The sequence below is a fragment of the Sarcophilus harrisii genome, chromosome 6, assembly GCF_902635505.1.
Source record: "Sarcophilus harrisii chromosome 6, mSarHar1.11, whole genome shotgun sequence".
Lineage (NCBI taxonomy): Eukaryota > Metazoa > Chordata > Mammalia > Dasyuromorphia > Dasyuridae > Sarcophilus > Sarcophilus harrisii.
Genome location: NC_045431.1, coordinates 246340399 through 246362873, shown reverse-complemented (window position 1 = coordinate 246362873; position 22475 = coordinate 246340399). Strand labels below are relative to the sequence as shown.

The 22475-nt window shown below is 36.4% G+C and overlaps 1 protein-coding gene across 5 annotated transcripts in view; it reads left to right on the top strand.

Moving 5' to 3' along the window:
* LOC100932913 (olfactory receptor 14I1-like) overlaps positions 1–22475 on the top strand; it is a 110587-nt gene that overhangs the window by 26769 nt on the left and 61343 nt on the right. For 2 of the 5 annotated variants that reach the window (XM_003774414.2, XM_031944273.1), the window contains exons 1-2: positions 7278–7442; positions 15304–15399. The exons of 1 other annotated variant lie outside the window; for it this stretch is intronic. The gene's annotated coding sequence lies outside the window, so the exon portion shown is untranslated. Of the gene's footprint in view, positions 1–3119; positions 3462–7277; positions 7443–15303; positions 15400–22475 lie in introns of those variants that run through there. 2 more of the 5 variants (XM_031944274.1, XM_031944275.1) reach the window with 2 other exon arrangements.

Here is a 22475-nt window from a genome sequence, read left to right as displayed (position 1 = left end):
TGAGCTGTATTGGAAGACAGTTTCCTTGCTGAGAGTTTGCTTATACCACTAGAGTCACAATAAAAATACAGGAGAGCAGGACATCTTCAACCATAATATATGTGAGCCCAAGGGGAACTGTGATCCTATATAGAAAGAATTGGATAGGAATGGAGGCTTTCAGTCACAGGGAGCCCCAACAAGGCTCATTCCATTAAAAATGGATGATATTATTTTTATCACATATGGAACAATCCACAGGGATCATTTTCACTGAAGAACATTTGAGAAGACTCAGTGAACACTCTTAGAACTTGGGATGGCCAGAATTTAGAAATTATTAGTATAGGTCCAAGTTTGGATACCCAGTTACTCCCTGAAATGTTTATAGGGCACTCCATTCCCCCCCCCCCAAGGCATTACATATACTTTGGGAATGGTATGGGGAGGGCGTTAATCTCATAAAAACAAGTCTCCTCTACACTCCCATTTCACTTCCATTGTGGATACCTGAGTAGACCTGAAAATAGTTGGATATCCTCACAAGCCAGTGATTTTATTTCTTTGAGGAAAATTCCAAGAAATTAATGGGCTTAATGGTCTCTGAATTTAACTGCTTCTGGACTTGACAGGGAAGATCTTTGGGGTAGCCTTAGTGTATGGTAATTGCTAATTAGGAAAGATGTATTCTCTCCCCCACAACACCCATAATCACACAAATTTTGTGGATTCCCTCATTAATGCCCTCTTCTCTTTGCTGGGATCTTTGTGGATGTAGTAGAGGAACTGGGCCTCATTTCAAGTTTGTCTGCTACCTTAAGGGGCAATAATACTGGTCTGGGAAGATTCTATGTGTATGTGCATGTGCATAGTTCAACTTATTTTGTCCTTAAATTTTCTTTTATATTTGGGTCACTCACATGATTCTCAGTCTCATCAGACTTGGCAAATGATGGTGTTCTGCTAATAAAAGGAAAAGGTAGAGAAAAAAGGATAATCCATACTTTCCTCAACTTTGGGTACTGCAGAAAGTTCAGAGAAACCTGATTTTGGGTACCACAAAATCCATTTTCCTGAAACCCAGACTAAATCTTTCTAAAGTGACTATCATTTCACATGTATATATGTGTGTAGTAAGAGAAAGAGTAACAGGGAAAATAAGAATGGGGGAAGAAGAGCAAGAAAGGGAGAGAAGAAGAAGGAGAGATGGTTTAATGTGGGGAGAGGAAAGAGAAGATAAAGGAGGGGAACAGAATGGGGGTAAGAGGAAAAAACAAAGGGCAAAAGAGGAAGGGAAAGAAAAAATAATGTAGGAAATCAGGGAAGAGGAGAGAGAAAATGAAGATATAGAGAGAGGAAGGAAAAAACAACTAGAGAAGTGAGTAAAGAGGATGAAAAAAGGATGAAAGGGAAAGTATGGAAGGGGAATGAAGGAATGGAGATAAAAGGTGGGGGTGGGAAGGAAGGTAAAGGATGGGAGGAGGAAGATAAAAAGGGAGGAAGAGAGATAAGGAGGAGGAAGTGAAAGAAAGAGAAAGAAAAGAGAAAAAAGAAAAGAAAGAGGAAAAGGGGAAGAGGAGAAGAAGGATAGAAAGAGTCAGGAGGAGAAAAGGTGAAGGGATGGTATGCGTGTGCGGGGAAACCAGCCATCAAGCCATTTTCTTCTCTAACCATAACTCTCAGCCATTTTTTCCTTAATAAAAGGTTTGTATTTTCTTTGCAATATCCATTTATTTGAATGGAATAATCATTAATAAGTTATAAATTCATGAAGATAGAGCATAGGGGAAAATGAAGATGGGGAATAATAGTTAGGAAATCTACTTAGAAAGTCAGCGTTTTAGAGTGGGTAGAGTTCTAGCTAAACTTAGATTAATAAAATCTCGGTAAAATCTGTCTCAGATATTAGTTGGTCTAATAGTTGAACCTTTCCAAGCATAAGGTCCCTTATTTTTATACTTCTGGTAGTTTAATTATTTAATTAAATTTAACTTAAATTTAAGGTCTGAACTTAGAATCTTTGCTTCCAACCCCAGAATTCTCCTCTAAACTTTTAAAATATTGAATCACTTAGCACAAAATATGTGTTTACACAGATATACACACACACACACAACATATCTATATGTATCTGTGTATATGTATATATTGAAGCTCATATTTTGTGTGATATATATTCATTCATACATACATGTATGTATATATCTTTTTCTATTAAGTGTGGGCTTCTTGCTTCACTCTTCTTCTAAGTTATCAGCTTCATGTTTTATCAGTTTGATTTCCTGTTTCCTTTCCTACCCCTAGTTTAATATCTAGTAAAGTGTTTAGCCTAATGCAACTGCTCTTTACATATTGATACCAATGGAAAACCCAAATTGAAGTTCTTCTCTTTTTCAACTGAGTCTGAATAATCAATCAATTCATATAATTCCAGAATCACATATTAATCTCTCTCATTCATGGAGGAAATATTAGAGAGAGACAAACAGACACACAGAGAGACAGAGACATAGAAAGAGACAGAACTAGAGAGAGAGAGATGGGGGAGAGAGAGACAGAGACATAGAGAGAGACAGAGAGATGGAGACATAGATAGAGACAGAACTAGAGAGAGAAAGAGACCGAGGGGTGGAGAGGGAGAGAGGAAGAAAGAGAAAGGGAAAGAGGGGGAGAAAAGGAGAGAAAGGGAGAAGGAGGAAGAGAGAGGCAGAGAGAGGAGAAAGGGAGAGAGAGGGAGAGAGGAAGGGGAAGAATGGGATGGGGGAAGGAGGGAGAGAAATAGAAGGAGAGACACACAGAGAGGAAAACAGAAAGAGAGACAGAGAAAAAGAGACCAAGAGCGAGACAGATGGATAAATGGACAGAGAGATAGAGAGAACCAAAACCAGACAGAGGAACACAAATAAAAAGAAAGACATTCCCTACTCTCAAATTTACTTTTTAACTGGACATGACACAAAAAAAGAACTAAAAGGGGGAGAGAGGAACCAATAGAGAAGAGATTAAAAAAATCCAGATTGCTCAGAGTGAAACTGAGAGAGAAATGAATTGTGGTTGGTCCCAGAATTTTCTCAACTAGTGATATGGGTCTAGAACTCACCAATAGGAGGAAGTTATGGGAGGAAATGAATAGACACAAGGACAGGAACATCTTCAGGGTGGAGAGACAGCTGGAATAGAGGTGGGAAAGTCCAGATGGAAGCTTAACTCAGAGAAGAGTGAGCAGTGGCTGGTTCAGAGATTTCTTCAAAAGGGGATTCTGGGTAACAACTCATCAGCGAGAAGCTGAGACAGACCATTAGATTAGAATTAAGAAGAAAGATAGGAAAGAGTAGAACATTTTCCTGAATGAGAACAAAGAGAGAAAAGATTTCAATCCCATGGAAAATTGAGCCAATCAAGCATCTCTCTGGAAGTAAAATTATAAAATGATAACAATCAACAACCAAACAACAACAACGAAGTACTTTAAGTTTTAAGAGGTAATTGAGATTTTTTTTCTTATGTGATATTTACTGTCATTCTGGGGGAGATGCCATTAATAGTCTCATTTTAGAGATGAGAAAAGTGAACTTGAAATCGGCTAAGTTCCTTATCCTTTGTGATGCCTCCAGTAATTATCTCAGGCAGGATTCAAATTCAAGTCTGGCACGCTGCCCACTCTGTTGAAATGCTTCTAATAATGCTTCATATAAACTCTCTTTGCCTAGAGTAAGACTATGATGTATGATAGTTAAAATGACAAATATCAAGGTACTGGTAGCATTTCATTAAATTGTTTCTTTACTGTCAGTGTAGATTGGTTATAGGAGGCAGCTGGATGGTGCAGTGGATAGAGCACCAACCCTGAAGTCAGGAGGACCTGAGTTTAAATCTGCCTTTAGACATTTAATACTTCCTAACTGTGTGTCCTTGGGCTTTATCTCAATTGCCTCAGCTAAAAAAAAAATAGAATTGGTTTCCCAAGAAAACCCTGGGACCATGTGGAACCAAAGGGTCTAATCTGGGGTGAATAGGCATACAGTTCACTTGTTTCAGGTTCTTCTAGGGAGAATCATAGCAGGCACAAACAATGCAGGGCCTTTGTGACAAAATAGAACACCTTCATCACTTGACAAGATGCTGATTATTGAATATGCTATGTACAGATGGGGGAAGTAGAAAATATAGTTGTGCCCCCTTAATGGATTTCATGTTTTATTTGAGTTCCAGAAATAAAATAAAGTATGTGGTAAAAAGCTTAGGGGCAAAAGTTAAAAACAATCCTGCCTCGTAGATGAATCTGTAATAAAGGGAGAGATCATGTATTAAGTTCATCTATCCATTCATCTTTTCTTTCATTCATGGGTTTATTCATTCGTTTATTCTGTCCTATCATTTATTCAAGGACTTTGGTTGTTGTTAATAGAGAGATACAAATAGAGAAATTGTGGGAAGAGATTCAGTTTGGACGATTGGTATCAAAGGGGAAATGGAAAAAGCCAGAGGCTATTGTGAAAACTCAGTTACAAAAAATATGTTGTGCAAACTCCATTACTATCTGTGGTTGCTTTTCCTGGAGTCATCTATACTATATTTGTTTGATAGGTTCTGGAGGATGGTGATAAATCTTATAGATGCCAATCCTCACACCCTAATTTCTGAGGGTTACATCTTATAAGAATAAGATGCTCTGGGAATATGGCCCAAAACACATTCTGGGATCTTTTCATTCTCTGTACCCTCCTATGTAGACTGCATCAGCTCTCATGGTTTAACTTGCCATTTCTACATAGTTTGCCTCCAGATTTATATATTCAGTTCTGATCTCTCTTCTGAATCCAGCACAATATCACCACAGAATAAATATCTCTTCCTTCATATGACCACTTCCCTAGTTCAGGACCTTAACACTTTTTGCCTGGATTACTGTACTTGCCTCTTAATTGATTTTCCAGCCTCAAATTATTTCCCTACTCCAATCTAGACTGCTACAAGTTGCACAATGATAGTCCTCTTCACTTCTGACTGGTTCCCCAGATCTATCTCTGGGTTCATGATCTCTTGATGACCTGGTTCTTGGTTGTCCAGAACTATCCACAAATAGCCCAACACAGAGTCACCATGATGCTTTTCTGACAACTTCCTTCCATTTATTCCCTTTATTCTTCTGCCCTCTCTAATATTTCCCCCTACACACACACACACACACACACACACACACACACACACACACCCCACACAGACATTTTCTGCCTCTATCTTTTGAAACAGCAATCAAACCAACAATACCATTCCTAGGAAGACATTTCAATCTAGTTGTTGCATGGGTGAGTGACCATCTCTGTGACATCCCAATGTAAAATACCAGAGCCGGTGCTTTATCTAGCTGCCCCTCACTATTACCTTTAGAATCAAATCTCAAGTCTTCTGTCATTTCAATCTTTTCATCATTTGACTATAATGTGCCATTCCACCTAAATCTACATTTCTCCTCTCTATTCATTCTTTTATCTACTCAAACTGGCCTTCTCTCTGGTCCTAATACATGACATTTCATATCCCATCTTTGAGGAACCTCTTTATGTAAATAGAAAATACTTCCTCCTGACTTCTACCTCTTAGAAAAGTTAATTTCCTTCAAATTTCAGTTAAATGTTGCCTTTCCTAATCTCCTCAACTGCTAGGGACTGCTTTATATTTATTTTGCATATTTTTATGTGCTTAATTTGAATTACTGACATATGAACATAAAGATTTCCACAATAGAACATATACTTCTTGAGGGCAGAGATTTTTTCATTTATATATTTTTCTCACCATTGTTTACTATAATTCCTGGCACATAGTAGGTATTTAATACTTGTCAATTAATAGATTGATTGAGCATACAACTCTTTGCAAATCTTGGAACAAAATTATTCCTGAGCTACATATAGACGAGAAAGGATATGTTTTGTGAAGAAAGAACATTAGAAAATTATAAATATAATGAACCATATTATCTCCTACCATAAAGCACACTACATTCTAAATGGATATCTGAATAAAATATTGATGGTTATATCAAGAGCAAAGTTAAGATGAAGGCAAGGAGATAACGTTCACTAAGTACCATTATGACTAGGCTGGGAAGAATTCTAAGATGGGCAAGGCATAACAAATTTACATAAAATTAAAAAGTTTCTGCCCACATTAAAGCAAATCAATTGGAATTAAAAAAGAAACAGTTAACTGGAAAAAATAATTGCAACATTTCTATGATATGTTTTTTAATCTAAGATTTCCATGGAATTAATAAATATAAACACATGAAAAATACATAAAAATATATACACATGTGTATATATATCTATCTATTTATCTATACATAGGGGTAGGAGGAATGGGAGGAGAGGCACATTAATATACTTTTGGTTTGGCCATAAATTGGTCTAAACAATATGGAAAGTAATTTCAAACTCTATAACAGATGAACCTCCATATTGGGGATGGTTTAAAAATCATTACTTATGAATATAACATACAATTAATAATAAAAATGATGAATATGATGGATTCAGAAAACCTTGGAAGTCTTATATGAACTGATTCAGAATGAAGTAAGTGCTTTCAAGAGAACAATTTATACATTGAATGCAACTCTGAAAAGAAAAAAAAAAGTCTTGTCAAATCTGAAATCAATGTTGTGTCCAATTAAAATATAAGAACATTTATAAAAAGATTTGTATCCCATGAAGAAAAATATCAGATTAAATAGAAATAATAGCAATTTAAATCTGATTTAAAGGAAAATAGTGTTTGTCCTAATGTTTACAAATGTTTCATTTTGTTTTATTTTCATAGTATAGAGGTGTCGACTGTAGTAGGGGACACTATTATATTCTGGCCAACATAATATTCCAGATGTAGAATATAGATCAGCTTTGAAATAAAAAACTCAATCCTGATTTGCCTTTTCTTGATTCAGTTTGGTATTATTTGTTTTCCATTTCCTTCAGAATAAAGCAACACAGCTCTGTGTTTAATATACACATATAACAAAGGAATATGAGTGCATATGTGACAATAGCTAAGGGGCACAGCATTGAAGTGATGGGCTTGGAGTCAGGAAGACTCATCTTCATGAATTCAAGTCTGATGTCAAACACTTACTAGTTGTGTGATCCTGGCTAAGTCATATAACCCTATTTGTTTCTATAAAATGAACTGGAGAAGGAAATGGCAAACTACTCCACTATCTTTGCCAATAAAATCCAAATGGGGTTTTGAAGAGTCTGACATGAGTGAAATGACCAAACAACAATGACAAATATAACAATGGTGACTATCTCATTTTAGAGAAAGAGACTTGGGAAGGATGGCTGATTTTAATTAGACAGTGAGTCCAAATAAAAGAAGGTAAAAGAAGAAAAATAAAAAGATTGAACGTCTGATGTCATCAGTGTAGAAAAGACTCAGAGAGGCAACTCTGATAGCAATATGTAAGTATAATATTTCTTATAGGGTTGCCTGGGGCACTGAGAGATTGTGACTTCCTCACAAGGCCACAAATTCAATTTGTCAGAAATAAGACTTAAATCCACATCTTTCTGGCTTTCAGGGACTTTCATTATATACTAAGCCATGTTGTCTCTCTAAAAAGTCAGAATGTGTAGAAAATGTCTTGGTCAATGATTTTGCCTTGAGGACCTTGGATTTTTTTTCGCAGGAAGAAGACCACAACTTCTAACTCGACATGAGTTAACTGTCATATTGCTCATGTCCATATTGTTCAGGCTTATCTCATCATAAGGATCAGACTGAAAAAGCAGGTCTTCATAGAGATTTTCCAAAGAGACACTCGATTTTTTGGCAAGAATCTGCAAAAACACAAGTCAGAATTCCAATGAAGGTCTTTACAAATCACCATCCACCATTTTAATCTCCATTATTCCCATCAGCCTCATCTTGCCCTTTCCATACTCCTTATCTTTTCCTCTGATTACCAGTTTCCACATTCTAATGGTTCCTACCCTAGCTAGTTTGCTTTGATGCATAGAATTGATGGAAACTACTTCATTCCTGATTGACATCTCTATATCCTCCAAACATAGAAAAAGGAGGAGCATTTACAACTGAGGCTCTGGATGAGTAGGAAATGTATTGGAAGGCAGTATATTCTCTCATATTCCTTCTTGCCTTCTCTAAAAAGGGGATAGCCCTCTTCCAGGCAAGCAAACTATAACAGGTGAAGAAATGTGTAGAAAATGCAGAACAAATGTACTTGGTTCAACCTCATATCACCTTAGTGCCAACATTTCAGGGACTTACTGTCCTTTATTTTCCTGATTACCTTTCTCTCAATGACTTTAAGCTTATTAACATCCTTCTCAAACTAACTGTCAAAAATTGCTCTTATGATTATTGAGTGGAATTTTCTAAGATGTACTGCTAAAGATATAGACATAGTCTCAGTGAACTTGACTTTTGTAAATTTGATTTAATAAGTGGCAGAGTGATTAATGAACTGATCATGGAGCCAGGAGAAAAAAAATTAAGTCTTGCATCTTACATATTCTGGCTTTGTGAACTGGGATAATTACTTAAATTCGTGGTCCTTGAAGCCTTTGTCTAAAACTATGTTTCAGAAAAGTACCAGCCTACTTTGGTAAGGGGACTTTCTTCTTATAGAAATTTCCTATATCAACAAATTCCCAAATCCAATAATTATTACTAACAATAAGTAGCTTTAATATGGAACTTAAGGGATTGATAAGCACTTTATGAATGTGATCTCATTTGCTCTTTATGTCAACCCAGCATGTTTGGTGAAAGTGCTGTTATTAACCTAATTCAGACCCAACTGAAAACCAGGGTTACGTTGTCCGCCAATGTTTCAAGCAGGAATTGGCTTCCTTGAATTGGACTCAAGTATAACAACAAACACAATATTTTATATGTTCTACCAAAAAGCCATCCCAATTAGAAATTAGGGAGACATGTGACCATGAATGATCAGTAAAATTCAGGTGCCTTAGTCAGAGATCTCTTTTTAACTTTATAGGTGCATTTGGCAGATTGCTAGTAGTGATTCAACCCTTACTTCTGGTTAAGGATAAGTCAATGTGCCTTGGCTAAAGATGCTGGCTTTGCCTCTTTACAGTATGAATGTTTTGTGTAACCATGTGTCTAGATTGAAACATCAAGGTGTTCTACATTCATTGGGAATTCACTATTTGAACTGGTGCTGTAAAGGGGAGGACAGTGTGACTCTTGGAGATTGTTCAAATGCATAAAAGGAGCTCAAGGAGGTTGTAAATATCCTCTAAAGAAGCTCCTCCTCACTGTTAGGGTGTTCCTTCAAGATTTTCTCTGCTGGGGCACTTTTGTGGTACAGTGGATAGAGCACCAGCCCTGAAGTCAGGAGGATCTGAGTTCAAATCTGGTCTCAGACACTTAACACTTCCTAGCTGTGTGATCCTGGGGAAGTCAGCCCCCATTGCCTCAGCAAAAAAAAAATTCTTCTTCTCTCCCCCCTTCAGATATATATGTTGTTTCCATAGAAGGGCAATTTATTTATCTATCTCTTTATTCCTTCCTTCATTCATTTACTCATTCATTTATCTATTTATTAAAGCTTTTTATTTTCAAAATATATGCATAGATAATTTCCAACATTCATCAGAAAAGTAATTTTAAAAGGACACCTTGATCCGAAAGGCAGAAAGGGCAATAAGGAAGGTTGAGATGCTGAACTCCATAGTGGCCAGCATGAACTTCTCCAAGATAAAGCCCTGGAAAATACAAGATAATAAAAAAAGCATAACACACATGATTGTGGAGAACACAGACCAAAGGAATAGGGGTTGCCATTGGGTTGGCTTTGCCCTTTGGGTTCCTGAAAGAATCCTTGATAACCTGACTTCACAGGGGAGCTATGGGAGAGTGAGGGAGGTAGGGGATGGAAGGACCATAGGGAGATGCCAGGTAGTGACAAAGTAGTTCTATCATTGTTTATTACATCTCTACTGCCTCTCATCTTTTTCCTGGATTCTTGGTCTATCCCACTCATCTACTATAATGCAGTTGGCTAAGTTTTAGTGTTGTTCCAGTCATGTTCAACTCTGTGGGGTTTTCTTGGCAAAGATGCTGCAATAGTTTGTCATTTCCTTATCCAGCTCATTTTTCAGAGGAGGAAACTGAGTCAAACACATAAGTCATACAGCTAGTAAGTGTGTGAGACCAGACTGGAACCCAGGAAGAGTAATCTTTCTTACTTCATACCTGGCACTATCCACCGCACCCCCTAAAACAAGCCAACCTCCTTTGACTAATTATGAAGTATGTGGTTACTGACTCTGAAACTCCCTCGTCAGTTCGTTGGAGTTTTTTTTTTTTGAATATAGGATTGAAGATCTATAGAAGGGTGCTGTTGTACCTCACTTCTGAACCCATTGAGGTCTGAAAGGTGGGAACACTCCTTGGAGATGTTTATATTTTCTTTCATTCTTTTTTTAAAATAGCCTTTTATTTACAGGTTATATGCATGGGTAATTTTACAACATTGACAATTGCCAAACCTTTTGTTCCAATTTTTCCTCTCCTTCTCCCCATCCCCTCCCCTAGATGGCAGGATGACCAGTAGATGTTAAATATATTAAAGTATAAATTAAATAGAAAATAAGTATACATGACCAAACTGTTATTTTGCTGTACAAAAAGCATCAGACTCTGAAATTGTGTACAATTAGCCTGTGAAGGAAATCCAAAATGCAGGTGGGCAAAAATAGAGGGATTGGGAATTCAATGTAATGGTTTTTAGTCATCTCCCAGAATTCTTTCGCTGGGCATAGCTGGTTCAGTTCATTACTGCTCTATTGGAACTGATTTGGTTCATCTCATTGCTGGAGATGGCCACATCCATCAGAATTTATCATCATATAGTATTGTTGTTGAAGTATATAATGATCTCCTGGCCCTGCTCATTTCACTCAGCATCAGTTCGTGTAAGTCTCTTCAGTCCTTTCTGAAATCATCCTGTTGGTTATTTCTTACTGAACAATAATATTCCATAATATTCATATACCACAATTCAGCCACAAACATTCGTGCACATACAGATCCCTTTCCCTTCTTTATGAGATCCTTATATTTTCACTAAAAGGTACCTAGGCTGGCTTCTGAGGCTTTTGTGGTTCAGATAACTGTTGCCATGAAAAATGAAAGGGAAAACAAGTGTCAGATATTAAAAAATGGAAACACTTACAGTGACAGTGACTATGTTCTCATAGCATGTGAAATTTTGGTGTCCACTCTGGCATTCGTGATTTACAATCATATTGAGGTGAATTATAATTATTCCAGTCAATGCAGCCAAGGCACTTAGAAAGCTCGTTACCAGGCAGCATTTCACCTGAAGGAAAGAAATTAATTTTTACTTCCCATTTCTCTCACATGCATTTCCTGCAATCTGGGCTGAATCTCTCTTTGACTCTAAAACTCAATTAATCTAACAGAGGACTCTCGCTATCACAATTGCTTAATAAATCTGAATTGAATTTCAATTTAAATAACATCTTGGGTCCAATGACTATTCTGAATGGGATACTTAAGAAATAATTCTTTTCTCCAAGAAGATTTTATTATTTCTGGTGTTGTGCATATCCATTAGTCTATCCTCCCCAAGTCAATATAGAAGGATGTATTGACAACATTTTTTTCGTGGCCTGTATACTGAGAGATAGTGCTTGCTAATTCCTGGAGATAAGAGAAATATGCTAACTAGTTTGTTTTTAACTTGCTAGTGGGTGAAAGGAGCAATATTGTCACTCACCAGAGCTTTGGAAGGTATCTCTGAAGAAACTAGTGAGAAAATGCCTGAGATGGTAACTATCAATTAGAGAAAAGTAAAACAAATATGAGGTCCATTCCCACATTTCCTCCAGCCTTTAAGACTTTCTTTTGCATTGGCCATATAGTTTTTATTTATTGTTATTTTAAAATTTATTTATTTTAATATTTTTAAAAGTTTGAATCTGCCCTCTGAATTAATCAGCTATCAGGTGTTGGGCAGCACATTTCATAATGAGTTCTCAGGAATTGTAATTAAGAATTCTTTAATTCATTCCTTGAAGCCCCATTTCTGATATGGGAAGAAATAGAAAAGTAAAAAAGAAGGGAAAAGATAATCCTTCCCACTAATTTTTGCCATTTCCTCTAATGATTAAGTAGCAATTTATCAATCTGCATTAACTGAATTCCTTTCAACTGTAAAGCTCTCACAAGATTAATATGGATTCTCCTCCTTGGTAACTAAGTAGAAAAGATGAGATAAAAGAGTCAGTTATCCATGATTAAAAACATACTAAAATGTAGAAATTAAGTTTTTTTTTTTTTAATGCTGAGCCTAACATAACATACATTGACTAATTGTTGTTCTTCAATCTCAAAAAGGATCAAAACGACATCAGTATGACTGATATGGTCTGCTCCCTATGGAGTAAATATTGCCATTGTCCCTATAGTTGGCATTATTAAACTTGTATGGGTAAATAAATTGCCATGTTCATTTACAGGTGAACATAGGAAAAAGCGTTAATCTACACTAGATGGGGAAAGCTCATAGAAACTGGTAAGGGATCAATTGGTTAAATTCATGAAGAGGAGATGTTTGTGCCCATAATTATTTCTGGGGGATGAGATTATTGAATCTGGCAGTTAAAAAAGGTGTTATTTTCTTCTAATGAACAATTTTCAGTTTATACATTAAAGATGCTCAAATTATGTTCAAACTTGACGTTTATTTTGTGAAATAAACCCAAAATGTGTTCAGAGGCTGCTCTAATCACCATTCTGTGCTATCTCTTGAAACTACTTTTCATCATCTATTTCCTCTCAGATCTATAAAGCCTTAAACTTCATCAGCCATTCATCTTCTTCCTAAAAATGTACCAGCTGATAACAGTTTGCACTATGCCAGTTCCTAGGGGTACATGAATCTTATCAAGTAATATTTGAAGACTGAGAAGTGCTCTGAACTTAAAGGTCATTATTTCTAATTCTGGAACTCAGCACATGTGACAGAATAAGAGGATGAAGGAACAGTTTGATAGGGTCATAAAATTCCACTTTAAAAGGGACATTAGAAACCATCAGATCATGTGTACCACAAGATAAATGATTAAACATTTTCTCTGATCTCTATAATCTCTCAAATATAAACATTTTCTCTGATCTCTACAATCTCTCAAATATAAACATTTTCTCTGATCTCTACAATCTCTCAAATATAAACATTTTCTCTGATCTCTACAATTTCTTGAATATCTCCAAAATAAAAATTAAATATGATCATACAGCAATTTCAGCTGTCTCAATGTGCATTTAAGATAAAAAACAAAGTTTAAAAACAATCACAAAGTGGCACCTATTCTCAGCTCACTCAGAGCCCCTTTCTGCACTGCCCACTATGCTGTGGGCAGTGATACCAAACTAACCACTTCAATCATTGAACACATGAACTTGCAACAAAACTTAAGGACCCAACACAAGGGGTTTGTCACAAACCCCATATCCTAGATCCCTTTGACTCTTTCCAGTGTTCTGTAAATTCAGGCTCATGACTATGGAAGTTTTCATGGATAGCCCAGCCAGCCGTCACCATGGCAGTAATCTAGGTTTCCAAAGCTTTCTGGTGCTGTGGTAGGCAACCCGCAGTGCGCAGCATCCTGTGCTGCAAAAGATTTCTGAAGGAGAATAGAGGAACAGAAAAAGGAGAAGTCCATATATTTGGACTTCAAATAGAGCTGAATCCCACATGTGTTCCAACCTTCCAGAACCTCAGAATCACAAATGATACAAATTAACCCTGTAGCAACTGAACAGCAACTCTTTGAAGGGCTAGTGCTGGATCAAAGAACTAAGAGCAGAAGGACCAGGTAGGACATTAGGGCAGGAGATTGTGTATGTAGGGAATTGGAGGTACTTTACTAGGCTTGAGTGAAAGGAACCACAACTTTTTCTCCAAAATCATTCATGAAAGAGATTTTGACTGGTGAACAGTGAATTATCCAGACTAAAGGAAGGATAAGACAATTTGAAGAAAATCAGGAACATCACCACCAGAGAGAAGGGAGTTAGGAATTGAGTCATAGTGGAAAATAAAGGGAAAAGGCCAGAAATTGTCAAAAATCTTAGGGAAAAGAAAACTTAAAGGCCTTGAACAAGAGCAGATAAATCAACATTGAAAACATTAATGCAAAAGGATATATCATCCTTATCTACTAAATGAGTTTAGGCATCTGTAAACAAAGGAAAATGATTTCTGTTTTTCTTCCCAGGTTATTTTTACCTTTCCAAATCCATTTTTTCTTGTGTAGCAAGACAACTGTATAAATATGTATGCATATATAGTATTTAACATAGTTTAACATATTTAACATGTATGGAACTACTTGCCATTTAGGGGAGAAGGTGGAGGGAAGGAAGGGAAAAGTTGGAATAGAAATTTTTGCAAGGATCAATGTTGAAAAATTACCCATGCATATGTTTTGTCAATAAAAAGCTATAATAATAAAAAAAGAAAAAAAGGAAAATAATGAAACAATAAAAAAAGGATTGTCTTGAATTTGAGGAAATCATGGAACCACAAAACATTATTTCTGACTTGTTAAAAAATTAGACCTACGAGAACAGAATATATGATCTGAATAGCAAAAATAATGGAAGCAAGAATTTTTTTTTAATCTATAAGGGCAAGTCTCAGAAAAAGCAAATGATAGAGTAATTATACAAATATAATGAAGTCCAGGGTAATCTAGGAATAAAAAAATCACATTAAAAATACATATACTGGGGCAGCTAGATGGCACAGGGGATAGAGCACCAGTCTTGAAGTCAGGAGGACCTGAGTTCAAACCTGGCCTCAGACACTTAACACTTCCTAACTGTGTGACCCTGGGCAAGTTACTTGACCCCAATTGCCTCAGCAAACCCCCCCCCCCCAAAAAAAAAAAACAAAACATAATACCAATCCTATCTCATCAAAAACATATTGATCTTGAAGACATGCTATGTAGAAACTGTTTAAAGATGATGGATCTCACAGAAGAACATGACAAGACAAAAAACTCCAACAAAGCCTGAATACCACAGTGTAATACATAATACAAGAGAAATGCCTGAATTTCTGAACACAGAAAACGAAATACCAATGGAAAAATGTCATAGATCCAAAATCAACAACTTCAATAGCAACTCAAAATCAAACACATAGTCTTAACAATTAAATAAAAAATAAGAAGCTCTGCAAATTCTTCAAATATAAAGAAAAGAAAATTCAAATAATTATCCTGTTCCCACCAGGAAACAGAATGAAGATGGGCTTTGGCCAAATTGAAGGTGGCAATGAGAGGAAGGTGACTCCTATAGTTTCTCAGGAAAAGAAGATCCTGCAAAGAAGTGAGTGAGAAAGGGTGAGAAATGATTGTAAAGGAGATGGAAAAGGAGGCAGAACTTACTTTGATTGCCCTTATGTTTGAAGAGAAATGTTCTATAAAGAGAGATAGGAACTTTGTGTTGGGTTTTGTTTGGGGATTTGGTACTAAAAATGTCGCCTCATTTTCCTTTGGAACTTTAATATTCTTTTTCAGCCCCAATGATCTTTCAAGTAATAAACTTATCTTTTTTGGTTAATTAAGTTTTAGCCCATTGATTTGTATGAGGAATCCATAGCTAAATAAGTAACATACAGCTCTCTAAGGAATAATTTAGGCACATTATCAAGGGGAGGTGGTGAGGAGGAGAGGAAATGAAATTCTTTAGTGAAATTTCGCTAGTGATCATGGACAAATATTACTTGGCTTTCTAGGTGTCAGTTGCAAATCCATCTCTTATAGGAGAGACTTTCACTAGATGATGCAAAGGTTATTTTTTTCAATTCTATGGTTCTATTTTCTATTGTCTAAGGATTCTAAATGAAACATTTCAAAATACATTAGAAACTTTATAGATGTACTCACACTCAGTCCTCCCCAAAGTGCATAGCATGAAGTAAAGATTTCAAAATGCCCCCTTCCTTGATCTTCTTGTGACAACCATGAGCTCCGTTTTGTCCATAAGCTCATATTAATCAGTCCAATTAAGATCTGAAGTGCCTGGATGGGAAAATATATGTCAGTAAGACAGTCCCCATTTGAAGAACTTCTAGGTACAATTTGGTCATGGTATCTGTGTCATGCAAACCAGTTCAAAAAAGAAGCCTTTGGACATTGGGGTGTCCTTGCCAGGGAATTAAAAAGTTGGGGTTAAATCACTAAAATTAGAAATAACCTCCATGGGGAAAATTTTTTCCCTATGCTTAAATATAGCCAGGAAGTTCTTTCAATTATTAAATAGTGTTTATCAAAGATGTGCTGTTTTGTCTGAGAGGCTGGGAGCTAATAAGTTTTGAGTTCATCCAAATTCAATCTTGCATACTTACTTAGTTGTGAGACCGAGAGGTCATTAAGCGTTTGTCTGCCATTTTCATCATCTACAAAATAGAGATATAAATAACACCTACCAGGATTGTCATGAGGAAAAAATGAGATATTTACAAAGTGTTTTGTAACCAAGAAAGCACCATATACGTGTTCTCTCTCTCTCTCTCTCTCTCTCTCTCTCTCTCTCTCTCTCTCTCATCTCCTCCTCCTCCTCCTCCTCCTCTCCTCAAGCCCATATGATAGTTGGGACAAATATAATACATGCAACGAATTCCTGATCATAAAAAAGACAATCAAGTTATTATATGATTAATGCAAAGTGAATAGTCAGAGCAAGAGGGACACATCTGTAGTATATAATTATCCTTGAAGGGTTCACAATGAAATATTTGTTGAAATATTCTTAGTGAATAATTATCACTATTTTCGGAACTGTTTGACTGCTGTCTCATAGTTCTACCCAGAATTCCGGGAATTGATTATCCAGATTGCTTAGGATGAAATTCCCTACCCCTAAAACCACTTCCTGTTCTCTCTCATACAAATGACCTGCTCTGCTCCCAAGTCATTATGTCGTCCTATGCCATATCCATTTTACTTTTCATAAAATATCTTCTGTTTTATACTTCTCCTTCTACTTTTCTCATTTTGTCATTTATAAAAATCTGCCTCCTGCCAGAAGACCCAGAATCTACTCCTAATAAATTTCTTTACTCTTGGATCTACCTTCTCTCATGGCTCCTGAGATAACCCCACAAGAGTGAGAAAGCATTCTGCTCTTCACTGCTACTTCCAGACTTCTTAATAAATCAGTCACTATCCCTTTGTTGTTCAATCTAATTAGTTTATTTCTATCATCTTAGTTGTTCTCTACGATCTCTCCCTTTCCCCCCCTCCCAACATTGATCATTCTTCTTTCTTTCTCAGGGAGTTAACTATTTATCTCATACTCTTTCTCTCTATCCCAAGTTTGGCCCATTTACTTGAGGGACTCAGTTTGCTCGTTGAAATCCCCTCAATCACCATTCTCATTCTTGATTTTAGTAATCTACACCTTCATACCACCTCAGTTCTCTGATGAATTTCTTCTCCTCCTCTCCTTTCTCTTCTCTTCTCTACTCCTATCCTTTCCTGTCCTATCCTCCTTCCCTCTCTCCCTCCCTTCTTTTCTCTCTCTCTTGTCTCTCTCTCTCTTTCTCCTCTCTTCTCTCCTCTCTTTTCTCTGTCTCCCTCTCTCTGTCTCCCCCTTCTCTCTCTGTATCTCCTTCTCTCTATCTCTGTCTCTATATATTTGTATGTCTCAATCCATACCTAGCAAAATATTTATAAATTATTGAGTATTTGATAAATCAGATTGAATTGAGTGAAAATTTGACTCTAATTCTAGATGGCTCTTTAGGAGTAGCAGGAAGCAATCTCACAATGGTAATGTTAGGATTTCTATAAAGATGATTTATTTTTACTTCTAGGAGCCAAGATAGTATAGTAGGCAGTAAATTTCTTTAACTTTCTCATAGTCCCCTTCAAACAGGCATAAAATAGTGCCCCTCAAAACAGTTTTTGAAGCAAGAAACTTGGAAGATTGAAGGGAAGGTCTGTTTTGGGTAAAAGGGCAATGCAGTCTCAGAGAGGAAGTATCCCTAAAAGTAAATAGCAAGCCCCACTTCAGCAAATCAAGAGTAGATTTTGACCCCCCTCCCCTTCCCCGCTCCTTTCTTTCCCTTCCCCCGCCCAGTGCAGTGGAATAGGCAAATCACACATCAGAACCCACTTTGTGCCTCAGCATATCCAGCTGAATAGGGAGACTCCAGTTCTGAGAACCTCTATGTTCTTAAATATAGCCTTAACCAAATAGGCAACCTCTAGGGTGCAGACCACCACGTGCTTCAGTGTAGCTCTGGGGAATGCAGAAACACCCCCACCAACCTCAGTACTCTAGACCCTAGCACTAGGACCCCAGCTCAGCATCAAGTAAGCTACCATACTTCTTTGGCCTCCAGCAGTACCATTTATCCCCACCCCACCTCTCAGGCTAGCACTAGACATGGGTCTCCTGTGGACCTCAAGGCAATATAAATGTGGCATCAGGTTAATAGCCTGTATCCTTGAGAAGTCTGAGGCAGTGTTCCTTTAAGCCCAGATGCGAAGCTCAAACTCAAAAGAAAATAAAAAAGATGAGCAAAAACAACAAAAAAAGGAAAATTGTTGCAGTGTCAGGGAAGATCAAGACAAATTCATCAGAGGACAATGATGTCAAAACACCTGTGGGCAAAACCCTAAAGAAAATAGGAAGTGTTCTCAAGCAAAAAAAGAACTCACAGAAGAGCTCAAAAAGGAACTTAAAAATCATATAAGAGAGGTAGAAGAAAAATTGGGGAAATAAATCAAAGTATTGTATGAGAATTATAAAAAAAAAGTCAACTTGGAAAAAGAAGACAATTGCTTTAAAACTAGCATTAGCCAAATGGAAAAAGAGACAAAAATTCACAAGGAAAACAACTTAAAAGATACAATTGGCCAATTAGAAAAGAAGGTATAAAAGCTAATTGAGAGAAACTGTATTGAGGGGGGAAAAGCCCAAACAAACATGGCTTAACAGTTTATTTTCCCCAAAAGTGAATAAGCAAAGCAAAATTTACAAAGCATCCATGAGGTGCTTTTCTCATCTTAACACAAGTTCTTCTGTTCCTGTAGAACACATTAAATTTCTTAATGCTGAGGATTTGTCCATCTAGCTAAATTATGTAATAATAATATTCTAATATATATAGAACAAATAACTGGCTTTTTGTGGCCCTTAAAAGTTTTTAAAAACATTTATATAATATATATGTTTAAAGGAAATAAATGTTTGAAAGGTCAAAATGGAACAGAAATACGCTAGAACAAAAATACTTTTAATATTTCCGATGTTCCTTTTCCTCTACTTTTCCCTCTCATGCCACCTCCATTCCAGTCTTCCTTCTCTTCTCTTGTTCTCTCCTTTCCTTTCCTCTAATCTCTTCCTCTCTTCTCTCCTTACTCTTTGTTCCATCTATCATTTTTTTAAAAATATGAAGCTCAGATTTTCTTTGATAGTTAAAAAATCCAGGATTTTTTTTTATCATCTCTTTTTTTCCTAGCCAAGCTCTCTAATGGGCACCATTTTAAAAAGTTTACCAAAATCTGAGAAGAACAGCTTTCTTTTGTACCATTTTATTTTCTGAGAGTTAACCTCCATGCAAATCCTAAATATTCTATTTTTTGGTGCATATACAAGTATATTCTCATGAGCCTTGTCCTTGCCTTTATCCTTGATCTTTTTTTCTTTTCTGTAATATTCATCTGTTTTTATAATTACTGTTAGAAGATGTTAAGGAAAAAAAAAGTCTAACGCTTGTAGGGGGTGATATTCTCATGTAATTGAAGGGAAAACAAAAAGCTTTTTTATTGCTGGTTTTTTTAAAAAACATATCCCAAATCCAACAATCCCAGAGATCTTCTGTTATGAATTTCATTTCTTAAAGAGCAAAACCCACATCTCCTAGATGACAGTACTTAACTTAGATGGAGACAATTCTAAGGAAATAGCAGTTGACTTACACCAAGCAACTGTCCTACACTCTTCAGGAAACTCCACAGCTTATCCTGTGTGCTCCATGGAGACTTGGCAGTCTCTTCTTCCTCTGGAATGATGTAATCATCACTGGGGACATCTTTGGTGGACTGCTGTACATGTGATTCTATACTGATATAGACAAATCTGTACAAGGAGATAGTCAGTCCATTATTATCAAACCCATTTTATATATTGAGCTTTATGAAACTTCAGTCACAGCTAATAGAGTTGATAAAATACCACAAAACCTACTTAACCTTGCCACATTTTATGAATCTTGTAATATCCCCATGTCTTTCCCCAAATGATCAATTGCACCAACTTTTCCCAATACCAATTTGAAAGAAGAAAAAAAGAAAAACAACCCTATTTATCCATTCATCTTTCTGTATGAAGTTTAATAACTTTAATTAAGTGTAAATATCCCTAAACTCTCTTTCTGTATGCTCCGTATTGTTTATATCACGTTTAAATACACAATCACTAAAGCAATTTTCATCATTAAAATTGAGGGGGAAAACTCACTTTATCCAAGTCTTAGGACATTTTATAGAAAAAAAATCTGCGTTGACTTGGAAGAAAAGATAAGAAACCATCAATTTAGAGATTGTATCGTTCAACCATTTCATTTTTCAAATGTGAATAATGAGTATAAAAATGAACACATGATTTGACTGATGTCACCTAATCAGCAAGATAAAAAGCCAGGATCTGAACTTGAGTTTTGACACATTCTCATGGACCAAAGAGACCAGTTGCCTCAAAGGAAGCTCTCAGGCTCATTTCCAAAGTGCTTGGATTTAGAAGAGAGACCCCTGATATTTGGAGAGAAAGATAATGGAGAGAATATAATGTTATCTAGAATAATCTTAAAAGGAGTTTCTTCCTTTTGCGTAAGCCATTGATTTTCTTAAAACTCCAGAATCCAGGCCAAAGAGATGCTGAAAGCTAAAAGCTTAAATATTTGTTGTGCCAGATATTCAGGCAGAGAACTATAGAGTGGAGCTCATACCTTTAGTTCCTATAGAAACACCATTTTAACAGGCAATAATAGTCATGGACGAGTCTCACAAACTGCCAACACCAGTTTTTTAAAAGAGACTATTTTGGGCTATTATATTTATGACATGTTTATGGAACTTAAAATAATGGGTTGACCTAGTTTTTTTTAGTCATTTAACAGAACAAACCCATTTTGAGGGTTTTCCTTTCTGAAAATTAAGCCTTTAAAGACCTTGAAATTAGAATATGCTTGGGAAAAGTAGGACAGTTAGGTAGTACAGTGAATAGAGTGTTGAGCATAGAGTCAGGGGACTCATCTTGTTGAATTTAAATCTAGTCTCAGACATTCACTAGCTGTGTGACCCTAGGCAGGTCACTTAATCTTATTTGACTCATTTTCCTTATCTGCAAAATGAACTGGAGAAAGAAATGGCAAAACCCTCCAATATTTTTGCCAAGAAAACCCCAAGTAAGATCACAAAAAGTGGCACATGACTGAAATGACTGAACTACAACAATAACATGCCCTAAATCCTGACAAGGAGTCCCAAGGTGAATAATGCATTATAGCCCCAACCCTTTGGGGAAATGAGCAATGATCCCAGATTTTCTGTTTCAGGTTTTTTGTTTTTATAAAAAACGAAAGCAAAACAACTAAAAAGCAAAAGCAACAGCAAGAGCAGTAGTGGTAGCAACAACCAACCCATGCTTATCAAAGAGCAAAGGTAGTGCTTTTACTTTTCTTGACTAAAGGATACCTAGGATTACTACAAAGGGTCTTTCTCCTTTTCAGACACATTCCCAAGAACAGATGAAAGAACTACTTGTACAAAAGAGAGGGGGGAGGACCTATTCTTTCCTCATCTTGATAGAGAAACCCTTTCTAAGAACCCTGAGATCTAAATCTCCATAGTCAATAATTTACTCTAAGAGTACATCATTCAGAGGATCTTGAATAAAAAATGCACCCATCCTACCTGGCTGGAACTCCTCCCAGGATTCTGAGTAAGAGTCCTTAGTCAGAAGCTTCTTCTTGCAGCATTAATACATTTCTGAATCATATGTCTTTAATTGTCACTGAAATAATCTGGGACAAGAAAGAACTGTTATCATGGGTCCCAAAGTTCACCCTTATGATGGGCTATTGTCATGTGTTAATGCATATCATGTGGATGATTATCTGGAGAAATCACCATTGATCAGATCACAAAAAGTAAGTAATTTTCACTCTCCATCCTCTTCTTTACCTTTTTATCTTAGAACAAAGGTTGAATGGGGTGGGGTGGTCTCTGGAAATGAGAAAAGTGAAGTGACCTAATTGTGGTAAAGGGCCAACCATGCTTATCATTTGAGAATAACAGCAAAATGAATGCTTTTTTTGGTTTTACTTGCTTTGGTTGTTGTTACCTTTTATTATATTTTCAGCTAGCCTAGTGAAGACCAAATGGAGTCAG